Here is a 17,458-nt window from a genome sequence, read left to right as displayed (position 1 = left end):
TTAGAGGGGAAAGGAAGGAGAGAGGGAGAGAAATATCAATGTGTGGTTGCCTCTCACGAGTCCCCTGCCGGGAACTGGCCTGCAACCCAGGCATGTGCCGTGACTGGGAATTGAACCGCGGTTGTTTGGTTCGCAGGCCCACGCTCAATCCACTGAGCTATGCCAGCCAGGGCTAAATAAAACTTTTGATAAATGTACGTTCTTTATTGAAGTTTTAACATTATTTATGATTAATCCTCTTCTTTCTTTTCAGGTGTATATTTCTTAATATAGAAGAACATTATTGCTTACAGAGTTTTTAAGGTTTGGCCTAATTTAGGATTTCATGAACTGGGTCAAACAGTCAATGAAAACAATGTCTTCATTAAAGCTTAGGGCCTGTGATCATCTTGAATAGCTATATGCATATTGGGAATAACACATGTTATTCCAGACAGAATTACTTTTCTAGTCCTTCTTGAATGATTTAATTCCTCTTCTTGATGGTCATCCACTTTTCCTCAGAAATGCTACTAATGCTCAGAGTAGAGTAACTACTCTCTGTAGATTTATACATAATTCAAGAGAATAATAAGCTCAGAAGCTGAGATGAGTCTTATATATAAGTTCCCTTAACAAACTTAGGATGTAAAACAAAGGAGCTCAGAAATAAATATCAATGGCTCAGTACAGATTGAGAAGTTGGGACCTTTTCTATTTGTATTATAATCTCTGCAAGAGTTCATAAATTTGGATGTATCTTCTGAACTTGTCTCTGAGCACAGCTTGTTTGACCTTTAAACTAACTAATCCATTCAATAAAACCAATTGGTTGATGATTATGTTTTTCAGAATTGCCTGACCACCTTGGTCAAACAACATTATATACATTTACATGCAGACATTGCCCAACAAATCTATAGAATTAAGAGAGCCAGACCCCTATTCTATGCAAAAGTGTCTGTATTTGTCAGGTATCTCCAGAGAAACAGAACCAGTAATACATAGTATAAGAAACTCGGTCACAGAAGTATGGATCCTGGCAAATCCTAAGATCTACTGGGTGAGTTGGCAAGCTGGGGACTCAGGAGAGCCAATGGTGTAGTTATAGTCTGAAGGCTGGAGGCTTGGGACCCAGGAAATGTTGATGTTTTAGTTTGAGTATGAAGGCAAGAAAAAAAGGTAGAACAGTCTGAAGGCTATCAGGCAGGGAAAAGTTTGTTACTTGAGAGAGGGTTAGCATTTTTGTTCTATTCAGTCCTTCAACTGACTGAGCGAGGCTCACCCTCACTGTGTATGGTAGTCTGCTTTACTTAGTCTACCAAATCAGATGTTATTTCTCATCCAAAAATGCTTTCACAGGTACATTCAGGATTATGTCTGACAATAAAATTAACCAATGCAGTATACAAAGAGTAAAGAATTTTAAAGTATTTGAAAACATTCCATTTTACCAATTATAGACTCAATCTCAATAGACTGTTCAGGACACTCTTTTTCCCCCTTAAAACATTGAAATGCATGACAGGGTACAGGTAACATCAGTGGTTCATGGGACAATGAATATTAAGATACTTCCTGCCTCATTCTACATGAACCTCGGGGACTAACATGGGCTTTGCTCTGCTTTATGAAAACCCAGAGGCAAGGTATCTGGAGTCTACAGCCAGTGATATTTTCTAGTTTCTAATTCCGTCTCAGGGTAGCTCTGGATTCTTGATGAGCCACATTTGCATGGTAACTCTCCCTGTTGTCTGGAAGTCTTCTTATGTCCACTTGTGAAGGATGCCCTCAGCATATTCTTGGCAGTTAGGGGTAGTCACATAGCCTCTGGCTGTGACTTCAGCAGTTCATGCTGCTGGCTTATTGTCATTCTGTTGGCATCTGAGGAGAGGACACCATGGATCCTGTACCTAAATGCTGCAGAAATGATGATTAGAGGGAGAAGTGTCAGTGAGTCATTGTAGAAAATGGTTTTCCTGTAAGTAAAAAAAGAAATGTGTTGTTGCAGATTACAAACCCAACCATAGCATCAAGACCTCAACTCTTTCAAGTGCACTTGACAGTTTTCAAAAGCAGAGATGAGCTCAGTGGGATTCCTAGGTTGTGCATTCAATTTTAAATGGATTTTTTGTGGAGAGAAAAATACCATTTGGTTATTTTAAGGAATTTAAGGTGCTAAGGAAAATACATTTTATTTGTAAATGCTTAAAATTTTCAATATTTTGACTACATTATAAACATATTTTAATTTTACTACCTCTTTTCACCAACTTATCTTCTTCCTCAGAGTACTTTAATTTAGAGTATTAAAAACCATATCCCCACACCCCCTCTACCAAACACAGTTTGCTTCTATTTATGATTCCATTAAAATGTATTTGTATTATGTATGTTTCTGTATAACTGTACAAAAAAGCCAAATTTTTGAAAGATAGCAATTCTTTATCTGGCCCCATTGAAAGTCTTCCTTTTCCTTCTTTTGGAAAAGTTTTCTATTTCATTTTCAATCTTTATCCAGTATCAGACATGATCGGATGGTAAAACTACTATGTGTGATAAGCAAACAATTTATCTCAGCTTCTTCCACTGTTGCAAGTAAATATTAGGTGATGAATCTACTGGTGTAGAGGCAACAAAAATACTTTGCAAGACTCACTCACATGAGGTGTATGAGTGAAACATTGATATTCATGTAGAATATTAGATGTATGTATATACACATGAAATATGAAACATTTTAAAACATACTTGTGGAAAACCTGTTAAAGCTGCAGCATCTTTTGATTTGGCCTTTCAAATGGGTTCAGTTCATGAAAAGTTAAGTGTTTTAAATAGCCTTTTGGAAGGGGTTGTGGCAGACCCTCTATTCCATTTTTAAGACGGTGCAGTTTGCATGACAGTGATTAAACTCCCCGGGTCTGGTGATGGTTAGTGAAGATAGAGGAGTCAGTTAATGCCTCTCAATGAGAAGATGCATCTTAAATAAAACAAATCTTGATCATGCAACGGGGTGCCAGAAGACGTCACTAAAGGTGAAAACATATGGCCACGGCTGGCGTCTGGTTAAGAGCCCTGAAGTTTTAAAATCCTAATGCTTCCTGCATAAACCGAGCTCTGAGAGGGGAAATGAAGAAATTATCCTTTCCTGATACCCCAGAGCGCTGCACTATCGAGTGTGTTATGGTGGTTTTATTCCTCCTCAAGAGGATCATTAGTCTATTTCGCTACAACAGTTTTTATGTTTTTTAATGTACATCAGTGTGGAAGGAATATCTAACTAACCTATTTATACGAATCATAAAAGATTGTGTTTCCTCTTAAAATTATGTTATAAAAACGAATCTTCCCTCTGCTTTGTTGCTGGATGTGTTTTCAAGACTTTTGTTTTTTTCTTTTTGTGAAATGTTTTTCAGTTAAAAATATATTAGCCACTCGACTTGTCCTTTCTTATTAAGAGAAAAAGAACCAAGGTTAAGAGTGCTTTGAAAAGAGAGCAAGTTCCCAAATTATCTCCAGACATAGTGAATTTAACCCTAGATCTCCTCGCAAAATCCAGTACCAACTACAACAGGAACAGGTTTTCCTATTCTTAACTGAAGATCAATCTCCATAGTTACAATGTAAGAGAATTACTAAAAAGGTTTCAGAGTTCTCAATTGGCAGTGAGCCAATAATAAAAGACTCATTTCTACTACTGTTCTAATTCTGCCAGAAATGCTTCTTTCCCTCCCATAATAGAACATTGTGATAGATACACATATTCCAGAGAATTGCTTTCTCATGGGAAATTTTGAGAGTTGCTGTGTTATCAAGTGATAGATACTGTGTGCATATGTGTATCTGCTGGGACGGCCAACCTATGCCATAGTAACAAATAATCCCAAATTATCATGGCTAAATACACCAAAATGTATTTCTCTCCCAATGCAAGGCAGCAGAGAACTCTGGTTTTTGTAGTCACTCAGCGCCCCAGGTCACGGTGGTTCTATCTTGACTGTGTTTTCTACTCTCACTGTGGCACGAGGAAGGGAATGCAGTGAATCTTACACTAGCTATTAAGTCTTGTGCCTGAAAGTGATATATTTTCCTTCCTCCCACATTGCACTGGACAGGGCAAGTACTCCGACTGTGCCTAACTTCAAAGGAAACAGGAGAACGAGAAACACGGTGAACAGGACTAATGATGCTGACAGCGTAAAATATCTATATGTGTGTATGTATGAGCATGGATCTGTGATAGAAGGCAATCTGGCTGAGGTGGGATGGGCCCGGAGTCAGGATGGAAGTAAACTGCAGACAGATTCCATGGGTGGTAGAGATTAAACATTTCAGAACAGTTTTAGATTTGCAGAAAAATTGTGAAGCTAGCACAGAGTTCTCATATACCCTACACCCAGTTTCCCCTATTATGACATTTTACATTATTACGATCATTCATGATTGGATATTGATACATTCGTAACTAAAGTACATGCTTTATTCAGATTTCCTTAGATTTTTGGCTCATGTCCTTTCTCTCTGTTCCAGAATTCCATCCAGGTTGCCACGTTAGAATTGATGCCTCCTCAGGCTCCTCTTGCCTGTGGCAGTTTCTCACACTCTCCTTGTCTTTGATGGCATGGACAGTTCTGAGGAGTACCGCTCAGCTGGTTCGCAAAACGCTCCTCAGTAGGAATATTGTCAAATACTTTCTCATAATTAGGCTGGGGTTACGGGCTTGGGGGAGAAAGACTTAGAGAGGTAAAGCACCACTTTATCACGTGAAATTAAGGGCGTGTATTACCTGCGTGATCATCGCTGTTGATGTGGACCGGGATCACCTGATGGAGGCACTGTTCGCAAGGTTTCACGCTGTAAAGCTACTCTCTTTACCCTGTCCACGCTGTGCCTTTTGCAGCCGTGGTGGGCAGTCCCCACGTACAGAATGGGGAGGATGCTCCGTTCCCTCGAAGGTGCTACACGTATGCAAATAATATACGTATGCAAATTATTTGGAAGTCTTCTACATGGAGGTTTGTGTCTTCTCCCACATTTATTTGCTGCTTTATTTATTTACTTACTTGATCATTTATATTAATATGGACTTATGGGTATTTATTTTATGCTTTGGGGTATCATCTGATGCTACCTATTTTTAATTAAAAAATTACAGTTGACCATTGGTAACACAGGTTTGAAATGAGCAGGTCCACTTATATGAAAATGTTAAAAACCAGCTCTATTTTCACACGCCTAACTATAGTTTCCCAACTACCAATTCTCAACTGCAGATCAAATGCTGTTTTCTAACTTTATAAAGTAGATGATTACTAATCACTATCATGTATACCTGAAACTAATACAAAATAATGTTGAATATAAACTGTAACTGGAAAAAATGCTGTTTTCTATATAGGGGTTGGTTGAATCTGCACATAGAAATCACCTGTGAATTGGCAATTTGCTGACAGTTGAAGAGGGGACTCGATGAAAGAAGGTGAAGGGATTAGCCAAAAACATGTGTGCATGATCCACAGACACAGGCGATAGTGTGGTGGTGGCCAGGGGGAGGGGGGTAAGGGTGGGGTACAGGGAGGGTTTGCAAAGGGGGAAATGGTAGCATCTATAATAGTGTAAACAATAAAATGAGTAAAAAAAGAAAAAAAGTTATAGGCTCATTTTTCATGGGTGGGGCTCTGTACCCCTAACCCCAATGTTGTTCAAGGGGCAAACGTATTTCTATTCTTTGTTTCGCTGCTGCCTCTTTTCCTCCTTCTGTCAATCCATGCCATCGAAGCGAGACTTAGAGAGGCTGCAGCCTTCTTGCGAGGAGTGAGGTGATCCTCTGTGCTGGAGGGTGAGGCCCAGTCCGCAGTCCTTGGCCAAGCAGAAGGATGGTAAGATCTGGGTGTTTTCTTTTCTTGTTTTGGCTACTTAAAAAAAAAAACTTATTACACAAATTGTTCTATCTTTGACCCATTTGGAAGTTCCTGCGTCTCCTTAAGACACCCCTATCCTCAATTTTTTTAAAAGCAGTTCTTTATTTTCTGAAATGGTTGTAGAGATTAATTTATAGAAAGGTGAGTTAGCCATTCAAATTTTCCACCTGCTAAAATGACTTCAATGGTTTCAGTGATCGTATTTTGCTGCTTGGTCCCAAAGGGGAGAAGGTGAGCCTGCAGAAAAAGGTAGGTTGGCTAGGATGGTCGCTTCTGCCCCCGGGAGACCAAGTTTGTGCAGTAATATTTGTAGGAATGAACGACAACCAAATGATCTCTTCCACTGTCTAGAATGTTTCCAGGGAAAGGGACCCTAACCTGAATTAAGACATGGAGTGGACTGATTTTTTTTTCTAATATAGTATGGAATGACATTCTTTCAACTTAGCTTCTGCAAGGGGTGCAGGGTGCATCAGCAATTCACTGTGTTGTGCATAATGATGATAATAACGTGTATATTTGCTCTGGAGGGCTAAGATGCTTTGAAAATCATTCCACCATTTTTTTTGTCATATGATGCTGTAGAGTGCAATATCTTGCTCTCTCTGTTACACAGAAATTAATTGCTAAAGTTGTACATATATAGATGAAAGACTCTTTATCAAGCATGCACTTCAACTGTGATTTGGTTTTTTGCCATAGCACGGACTGCCACTGTCAGCTCGGGTCATAAAGCCTTTGGATTACCGGGAGACAGTAATCACCATCAATCTGGGCTCGATGTTTTAATTGTCAGTTCAGGCCTAGCGAGCTCCAACTTGCTCTCCATCTGCCAGCAGATCTCCTCAGGCACAGGAATACCGCTGCTAGTGAAATACATAATTTCTCATGCCAAACTATTAGACATATACCAAAGGGGCATGAGATAAAGTGACTTTTATTTTAACTGAGAGAAGGGACATTGAAGGGAAACAGTAAGGGATGGTGAAAAACTGTGGGGTTTCTTGTTTACAGACAGAATAGTTCAGAGCCAGTTCACATTGGAAAGTGCTCTTGGAATTGGATGAGAAGAGACAAGAGTTAGGAATAGACTCTTAGGCCTGCAAACACACCTTTCTAGATAGATTTATTCCTCCATTTGTGCTGCAGAAAAGTGAAGGGAATGTGACAGAATGGGCATGGTCACGGGCACGATCAGTAAGTTTCTTCCATAGCTGAATCCCACATCATTAGGGGCCTTGGAAATACAACAGCATTTTAAATTGGTTGCTGAGTTGTGTTCAGAGCCAGCACAGGGAATAAAGGTCTTGGGCAAATGTGTTCTTGGCGGCATATGCTGCCTTGTAAGAGGGCTAACGTTTTCCACACCAGATAAAAATTCTCTGTGACCACCTGTGCCATATGCCATTACCGATCCCCTCGGTTCTAGGACCCCTTTAACCAGTACAAAAGATCTCTTTACTACCATTAAAATTCAAAAGACTTGAAAGGCCTCCAGGAGGCACTGTAGAGAATCTGCGGTCAGAATTAAATACCTTTTAGTTGAGGAGAACCAGTTTCACACTGGTCTCTGAACTTGGAAATCTTAGCATTTTCCCCCTGGGAGATGGGGTGTTGAAATCAGATTGCAGAAGCTGTGTTACATGAATGAGAGCTTAAAAAAAGATTAAAGAAGTTTAAGGCAAAGTTCAGCTATATCTTTACTATCTTCCTCAGCACATTGACACAAAGGATTAAATACAGTTTAACAGAAAAGTAGAAAAAATGATTTTAATAGAATATGGTCAGAATTTGGGGACTCAAGGATTGTTATCTATACTCCTGAAAGCAGAATATTCTAAAATAGATGTGATAAGTCATTGAAGTTGTGTTCATCCACAATGACATTCAGAAGAATCCCTATTCATTTTGACCTGAGAAGAATTAGGAAAAACAAAACACCCCTCTTAGGAACCAATATTGTACGTCATTTCCTTCCTGACTCACAGTCACACCTGATATATTAGCATCTACTGATGGGCTGACATTGTCAAAGACCCTGAGCTTCGCTTGAAGTATCTTTTATAATAAAAACACTGTCAAAGAAACATCCCTAACAGATACACTGGGCTGAAAGACCCAAAACAAAACCAGTGATACCCTATATTTGTATGATCAAGAGTTTAAATAAATTTGCTTTCCTCATACTTACTTTAAAAAATTAAATTAAGAGCAAGCGGCACTTTATGATATTGTACTTTGGTGCTACTTGGTAAAAGGAAAAAAGGTGTTCCAAGTGCCTACCTTGAAGAGCCCCGTGAGACTCTGAGAAATGTACTTTTTGAATACTTCAACCCACAGTGTCTTTTCATACTCAATTAGCATAATCTGACACAATTATAGGTACAAACATTTTATAGGCACTTGGTAGCAGGAGTGTCAAAAAAGTGTTGATCTCCATCCACTTATATTGGCAACACTCACCTAGTTCTAGCATGACACTTGAATAAGCAGTGAAATGTGCTCCCTACTATTAATAAAATTCAAAGTATGTTTCATCTTGACACCATATCACAAGTTTGACACCGCAGTTCCTCTCTGTGGGATTTTGAGTCATGAAGACATCCCCTTGCTACATTGCCATCTCAAACAGATGATAATTTGATTCAGACTCTTTCAATACATGCCAAAATGTATATGTCCTCTGCAAAATGGAGGCACCTCCGCAGAGAGTAGAAGGCGTAACTGACAGGTCAACATCATTTTTATGAAGTGGTACCTTGGTGGTTGGAAAAAATACTTAAGTATGACTTACTTTTACCAATTCTTTTTGCGCATGCTTTACCAACTGAATGGCATGAAACAAATTATTTTTAACTGTCTTGATAAAATTCCATTTGTAAGGAATTGTCTTAAAAATTTCAATCATGGAAGAGGCAGTTCAAGCAGTTGTAAAGCATTTCTAAATCAAATAGCATGGAGATCTGTTGAAATCAGATCTAACCAACAAGTGTTTGGCTTGTTTTGTTATTTTCTAAATAGCCAGATCTTTGTGTGTGTGTGTGTGTGTGTGTGTGTACTACCTAAATGCTTGAAGTGGAAGAAAATGAATGATAAGTATAAGACATATGGGACAAAGAAGCTCAATTATTAGGAAAAAGGGGGGTAAAACAAGAAGATATGACAACATTTCTTCAGCTCTGTTTTTCCTAGTTATTAATCATTTCAGGTGTCCCAGAACTGAGATAAAGTCCATTTGGCTTGGCATCATTTCACCTGTGATTTAGCAGCTCTGATTAAAATGTATGTCTAAAAATAATTGAAATCATCTTAATACCATTGAAAATAGAAAACAAACTTTATATCAGTCAACAGTCTTTTGGGTCAACATAATATAACTATATGAGACATTCTACTTTTGCATGGTCATTTCTGATCTTTGTACTTACTTTTAAAATTGGTTGTTTAGGGATGTAGTCTTTTAAATCTGCTCTGTGAAATCAAATTTGCTAGAACAAGGGTATTTTTTTTATTTTAAAGTTGTATTACTCAGTCTGATATTTAGAATGAAAGCATTATCATTGGGATCATTTTTATTTAGTACCTCTAAAAGTAAGAGGGATGAAATAGTATCAACATTTCCTCATATCAGTAATGTACAGTTTTTGAAGTACTGTGACCTATTTATCTCAGTTGATATTCATAGTAACATAAGTAAGGAGAAAAGTTCTCAGAATAAGTGAAAACACTTTCAATAATTTGAAACTGAAATATGCCCTCGAATACTGATCTTATTATTGGATTATATTACATATTTTATACACCTCCTAAGGTCATAATGATTATGACCCCATTTAACAAATGAAAAAAGTAAGACTTAGAATATTTTGGTAATTTGATCAAGCTCAGTGTACAGTGAGGGTCAAAGTTTGAATCTGAACTCAAGTCTCTTTGACCGCAGAGTTTAAGATTTTAACCTCTACTCCAACCTGTGTCTTTCCAGTGCAGCTCATCCAACTTTTTTTTTTTGCCTTTTTATTTTTAGAGCAGATTTAGGTTTACAATAAAATTGAAAGAAAGGTACAGTGATTTTCCATATGCCCCGTGTCCTCATATAGACATAGCCTGCCCCATTACTAACATCACTCACCGGGAGTTTGTTCTAAGGATGAACCTACATTGACATATCACATCCACCCAAAGTCCACCATTTACCTTAGGGTTCACTCTTGGACTTGTACATTCTGTGGGTTTGGCGAAATACGTAATGACATATATGCATTATTGCAACATCATACAAAGTACTTTAATTTTATTTATTGATTGATTGGTATTTAGAAAGAGAGAAAAAGAGAGAAAAAACGTTGATTTGTTATTCCATTATTTATACATTTATTGTTTGTTTCTTGTATGTGCCCTGACCGGAGATTGAACACACAATATTGGTGTGTGGGCACAATGTTCTAACCACCTAGGGTACCTGGGGCAAAGGCCTCAAACAAAGTATTTTTATTGCCCTGAAAATTCTCTGTGCTTTGCCTGTTCATCTCCTACCCTCCACCTCTGGCAACCACTGATTTTTTTCATTGTCTTTATAGTTTTGCTCTTTCCAGAGTGTTATGCAATTGAAATCATATAGTATGTGTCCTTCTTAGATGGCTTTCTTTTACTTAGAAATATCTGTTTAAGTTTCCTCTATGTTTTTTCATGGCTTGAGAGTCTTTTTTCTTTTAAATATATTTTATTGATTGTGCTATTGCAGTTGTCCCATCCCCCCCTTATTCCCCTCTGTCCTGCAGCTCCCTCGACCCACATTTCCCCCCCTTAGTTCATGTCCATGGGTCATACATATAAGTTCTTTGGCTTCTACATTTCCTATACTATTCTTAACCTCCCCTGTTTGTTTTGTACCTACCATTTATGCTTGATATTCTCTGAACCTCTTCTTCCCGCTCTACCTTTCTGCTGATAACCCTCCATGTGATCTCCATTTCTGTGATTCTGTTCCTGTTCTAGTTGTTTGCTTATTGTTTTTTTAGGTTTGGTTGCTGATAATTGTGAGTTTGTCATTTTACCATTGATGGTTTTGATCTTCTTTTTCTTGGATAAGTCTCTTTAACATTTCATATAGTAAGGGCTTGGTGACGATGAGCTCCTTTAACTTGACCTTATCTGGGAAGCACGTTATCTGCCCTTGCATTCTAAATAGTAGCTTAGCTGGATAGAGTAATCTTGGATGGAGGTCCTTGCCTTTCATGACTTGGAATACTTTTTTGTAGCCTCTTCTTCTTTGCAAGTTTCATTTGAGAAATTAGCTGATAGTCTTGTTGGAACTCCTTTGTAGATAACTGTCTCCTTTTCTCTTGCTGCTTTTGAGATTCTCTCCTTATCTTTAATCTTGGCTAATGTAATTATGATGTGTCTTGGTGTGTGCTTCCTTGGGTCCAACTTTTTTGAGACTTTCTGAGCCTCCTGGACTTCCTGGAAGTCTTTTTCCTTTGCCATATTGGGGAAGCCCTCCATTATTTTTTCAAATAAGTTTTCAATTTCTTGCTGCTGTTCTTCTCCTTCTGACACCGCTATGATTCAGATGTTGGAACATTTAGAGTTGTCCCAGAGGTTCCTAAGTCTCTCCTTATATTTTTGAATTTAGTTTCTCCATTCTTTTCTGGTTGAATGTTTATTTCTTCTTTCTGGTCCAGACCATTGATATGAATCCCAATTTTCTTCCAGTCACTGTTGGTTCCCTGTGCATTTCCCTTTATTTCATTTTTCATAGCCTTCACTTTTCCCTCTATTTTGTGACCATACTGAACCAATTCTGTGAGCATCCTGATTACTAGTGTTTTGATCTGTGCATATGATAGGTTAGCTATGTTTTCATCACTTAGTTTTGTTTTTTCTGGAGCTTTGGGTCATTTTTTTTTGTCTCCATGTGCCTGTTATGTAGTAAGGGGTGGAACCTTAGGTATTCACTAGGCCGGGCAACCCAGGGTGCGGTGTTATGATGCTGTATGTAGGGGAAGGGTCTGAGAGGGAACAATGGTGCTTGCTCCATTCTCTGCCTGGTTTCAGTCATTTTCCCTGCTACCCACAAGCAAATTGGGCCCTTTGGGTGCTGATTCCTGGGTGGGTGGGTTTGTGTACATTCTAGGACCCTGTGGGTCCCTCTAACAAACTCTCCTGTGAGGCTAGGAGTTTCTCATGCCATCATAACCCCCACAGGTTTTTTTTGCATGCACAGGTTTTGAGGCTTTATTTCCCACACTGGAACCTTGGGTTGCACTGTCTGTCTTGCTCCCCAGTTGATTCTCCTGGTTGATCTGCACATAAATGTGGGGTTGCCTGCTCCACCAGCCACTGCTGGCCCAGGTCCTCCAGCAACTACCTTGCCACAAGTCCTTTCTGCCCTGGATGTCCATCTCTGCCCCTCCTACTGGTCTATATGAATGTTTCTTCTTTAACTCCTTGGTTGTTCAATATTTCTGGCAGTTCTGGTTGTTTTTTGTTTTTAAAATTTGTTGTCCTTCTTTTGGTTGTGCAAGGAGGCACAGTGTATCTACTTATGCCTCCATCTTGGTCAGAAGTCCCCCCACCCATCTTTTTTTTAGTGTGAATAATATTCCATTTTCTGGATGGAGCATTTACTTTGCTCATTCACTTACTGAAGGACATCTTGGTTGCTTCCAAGTTTTAGTAATTATGATAAAGCTGGTATAAATGCACATGTTTGGTCTTTGTTTGTTTGTTTGTTTGGACAGTTTTCAACTCCTTTGGGTCAATACCAAGGAACATAATTACTAGATTTTAGGAGTAAGTTTAATTTTGTAAGGGACTGTCACACTGTCTTCTGCAGTGACGGTACCATTTTGCATTTCCCCCAGCAATGAATGAGAGTTCTGTTGTTCCCTATCCTTGTTGGTAGTTGTTGTTGTCAGTGTTCTGGATTTCAACAATTCTAATAATGCAACTCTTCTATTTTTTAGATAAAAAAACTGAATCCTACAGGGATGATGGATTTTCCAGCCATTTAGTAGAAAAACTAGTTCAGGCCTTGATATTAGAAACTTGATGGTACTGAATTTCTGGGGTTACATTGTTCTGTTAATTGTAAAACTCTATACATGGATCACTGCTTAGGTGAAGTACTTACTTCACGCAAATGTGCTTGGTAATTAATGGCAACTAGAGGTGATTCCTTACCTGTGCCTCATGAATAAGATATTTCAGAGCTGACAGGACTATAGATTTATTGCCCAGTTCAGATGGGATTTGCGCTTGCTGTGATCACTCAGCTGTATGGATCAAATCATGCTTTCTAAATGCCATCCCTTTACCTACACTGATCAATGGGCTTCTGGTTAGAAAGATAGGGTTGGAAGTGGTCTCTTTGATTTCTCTTGATGATTTCAAAGGCATTAAAAGATACCACCCCTTTTGTGGGCACCTGGGCTATGAGTGAGAGTAGGGTGCACATTGTGATAGCTAGCCAAAGCCAGTTCTGACCTTTTTTTGCTGTTTCTTGAATGAGATTTTGAAATTGGCAGTGACAAAGTGGGAAGGATAGAATTTATAACAATATAGCTAAGCCACCCTTCAGGAAGATTGCGGGGGGGGGGGGAGCTAACACAGAGGGAAGAATAGCATCCATGTCCTTTAAGAATGAAAGGTGACAGAGAAGGAAGGAATGGAGAACAGCCAAAGGGGAAGTGGGCGAACATAGCGACAGAGTTAAGTGAGATGATCTTTTCCCCTCTTTATGTTGTTTGGTGTCATTGTTTTCTACAAAATGGCATGTGGTGGCACAAAACTGGTGTTGGGCTATTAGTTATCTCATAATGAGCTCATTTCCAAATGGAATGGAATAATTTTTACCACTAGAAAGTTTATATCAATTACTTTTAAATAGATGGTGGATAGAAATTACTTACAGTGGTAGTGGTTCATCATTATTGATTGATTGGAATCCCTTTTCAAATTCAGATAAGAGTACAGACATTTTTCTCCATGAAAATGTACATATACCTATATTCAGTTTTTAAACATATCATCTTAGATGTATAGGCTCCCTGGAGCCTACCCCTGAATTGCTGTTAAAGAATTCTTGGTTCAGACAGTCCCAGCAGCCTTTGTAAGGAGAACAGGGAAAGTGTGAGAAACTTTTAGAGAGCATGTAGAAAGCAGTCAATAATATTGGTGAAACAGAGTGGATGATTGAGCTAAGAGAGTTTTTCCTCCAGCTCACAGCCTCTCTGTCTCTTTATTGTCCCACTACTTAAAGATTCAATAACCTTGGTAAAGATTTGTGCCCTTCACTATTCACTGCTTCTTCTTTTTTCCTTATTCACCTCTGAAGATTGAAACTCTGCAAGGAACTAGCAGTCAGACTGCAAATGCCTCTGAGCCTAATAGCTACTTATATCAGCACGGCAGTGAAATGGCTACAGCAACCCAAGTTTCTGGGAAGGGTGTACTCGGCTTCAACTGAACAGCCCGCCATTTAGGCCATTGCTTCTCAAACTTTAATACACCTTCATCTCCCTGGGGATTGTGCTGATGGGAAGACTCTGGTTCTGGGTCTGGGGTGAGTTGGGGTCTGCATCAGTAACAAGCTCCCAGGAGATGGGTTGCTGCTACCCCATGGGCTGCTCCGTGGGCCCCATGGACAATGTGCCAGGGTTTTCTTAGGGAGCCAGCAGTACTGTGCTCATCATTGTGGGCTAAACTTTGTTTCTGCATGGCGAATAATCTATGGTTATTTTCTCAGGAAATGCTAATTTTTAATACAACTTCCACAGAAGTATTTGAGTCAAAAAGGAAGGAGAGAATTATTTAATTTGAAAATTTTTATTTTTTTCAGAAAATTAAAAATCAACTTTCTGGTATAATTAAGTGGTGGCTAGAATGTGTGTAACAGTCTCTCCGGCAGCACAGCCTGGGAAACAAGAATAGCACAGATACACCTGTCCAGTCTCCACATGAATGTCAGCTAGAAATAGCCATAGGAAGCTTACTCTACTTGTGTAATAACACATCATTTACAGATATGTGGTCATATAAAAAGGCTTAGCATATTTTATAACAATGTGGAAGTGATTTCCTCATACTCATTTCAGGGGCTGAAATAAAAACGTTTTAGTATAACATTCATGTACTAATGCACATATTTTTTTACTTTTGTTTTGGTCACTGCAGATGAGTTGGTTTACTTCCAGGTGATACAGAATTTGGGCTAGAACAAAGCCTGAAGAGCGCACTTTGAAAAAATTCTGGGCTGGGTTTACTCTGACCTCTCAGCTAAGGTTGAAAGAACTGAGTGAGAAGAACGAGTGAGATGAGCCCCTAAGTGATGATGATGGTGATTTTACCGAAGCTTGCTCTTAAATGCGCAACAGGCTCTGAGACAGCACTTTATTCTAATATAGGTAGCAGCAGATGTTATGATAAGAATCCAGACGTGAAAACAGAAATGGAAATAAGGATCGCCATTTCCCCAGACACAGGGCACAGCCAGATTTATTCATTCCACCATGGCTGGACTGCCCTTGGATCCTAAGGCCTTCCTTTTTAGCTCCTCAAATGTCTGCTCCTCTTCCTGCTTCTGCTTGAATGCCTTACTTTCCTCTTCCATCTCCTTGGCCTTCTTCTTGAGCTACCCCAGGGGCTTCTTCTTAGGTTTATGGCCATACTGCCTACCACCCCTTCCCCTGATCTTGCTGTGTTTTTTCACATTCAACAAAGCTGAAATTAGGATATATGTTATACCCAATGGAGTTTTACAACTGCCATTGACCAGGTGGCAGTTGTAAGGATGGTGTCTCTGTGTGTGAATGAGTGAGCTGAATTGTTATTCTTGTGGCAAAGATGGACAATGGCAACATATTTACATTTCTGTCAAACACCATCAGCACTATTTGAGGAAGGAATATGAGTGCAGAATGGGTGTCCGCAGCAAGAACGAAGAGGCTGGGGACAATTTTAAGAAATGCTACATCACCAATGCTCTGAAAGCATAGAGATTGATACTGGGTGACATGGTATCAATGGCCCTGAGATTAAGTGCCACTCAGGAAAGTTGGATTCCATGTGTGCAGAAGTTTTTTAAAGCTGCTGTTAAAATACAGTTTCCTTATATTTTACATTTAACCTATGAGCGAAAATAATACCCATGATAAAAACCCACCCACGAGTTAATGAGTTTGGAAGAGCTCTTCCACTAAGTATAAAATAAAAATCCTAATTAGTGAGAAAACATTGTTTCCTAGTTTGACTGTTCGCATTTTGTTTGATTTCCTAGTTTGTGACATAGTTAATGATTTGATGGAATATTGGAGTTTAAAGCCTACATGTTGGGAAAATAAAATTATCCCAAATCATAAAATTGTAGTTAATAGAATGAAAAAATCAAGAAATTATCTTTAATCAGCGAGTATCTAAATCAATCAGGACACCTAAGGTCTGAGAAAAGAATGAAAAATAGTGGATATTGCTATGAATCAGAAAATCTGGGAGTGTATTTGTTTGTGATACAGAGCAGTTATGTGACCTTGGGTAAGTCATTTTAATTCTCTGGATCTCTTTAATTCTGTGGATCATAGTTTAGTTTCCTAAACTATGAAATAACAAGCTTATCTTAGATGATCTCCAATGTACTTCGAAGACCTTGGATTTTGCATATGAAAAAATGCAGGGGATGAAAAGTCAAGCTTACCTGCTGTGTGTTGTTTTATCCCCTTTGTCATAATAGAATTTTTCTTGATGAGCAAATGATCTTGCTTACATTTTAGCTTAATCTGAACCAGGGTTCACTTAGCTGAGCTCTGTTCAACTCCTATTCAGATGGAAAACAATTGGTCTGTCTCTTCTTTTGTTTAATTTTTTAATTTTGTATTGTTTATGCAATTACAGTTGTTCCTTTTTTTCTCCCTTTCTCCACTTGCATTCAGCCCCACCCTTTCTTCTCCCTACATCAATCCCCATATTGTCATCATTGTCCATGGATTATGCATAAGTGTTCTTCAATTGCTTCACCATCTTACAGGCAGTTCTCCTTTCCCCTCTGGACACTGTCAGTTCATTTTATGTATTTATGCTTCTGTTTCTGTTCTGTTCATTAGTTTATTTTGTTCATTAGAGTCCACATATATGTAAGATTATGTGGTATTTTTCTTTCACTGACTGGCTTATCTCACTTAGCATAACTTTCTCCAGGTACATGCATGCTGTCACAAAAGGTAAGAGTTTCTTCTTCTTTCAACTGCTGCATAGTAATCTATTATGTAAATGTACTACAGCTTTTTTTTTATCTACTCATTTACTGATGGGCACTTGGCTATTGTAAATAGAGCTTGCTGAGAATATAGGGATGCATATATTTTTTTGTACATTGGTGTTTTAGGATCTTATGCCCAGGAGTGGAATCACTGGGTCAAAATAGAGTTCCACTTTTAATTTTTCAAGTGTATGCCATACTCTTTTTCAGAATGGCTGCACCACACTGCATTCCCACCAGCAGTGCACTAGGGTTCCCTTCCTTCCCGCATCTTTGCCAACACTTGTTTGTTGATTTATTGATGCTA

The sequence above is a fragment of the Sturnira hondurensis genome, unplaced genomic scaffold (genome assembly GCF_014824575.4).
Source record: "Sturnira hondurensis isolate 20B ecotype Veracruz unplaced genomic scaffold, ASM1482457v3 Scaffold0013063, whole genome shotgun sequence".
NCBI classification, from domain to species: Eukaryota; Metazoa; Chordata; class Mammalia; order Chiroptera; family Phyllostomidae; genus Sturnira; species Sturnira hondurensis.
The sequence above is the reverse complement of the archived record's forward strand: the minus strand, read 5'-3'. Positions refer to the sequence as shown.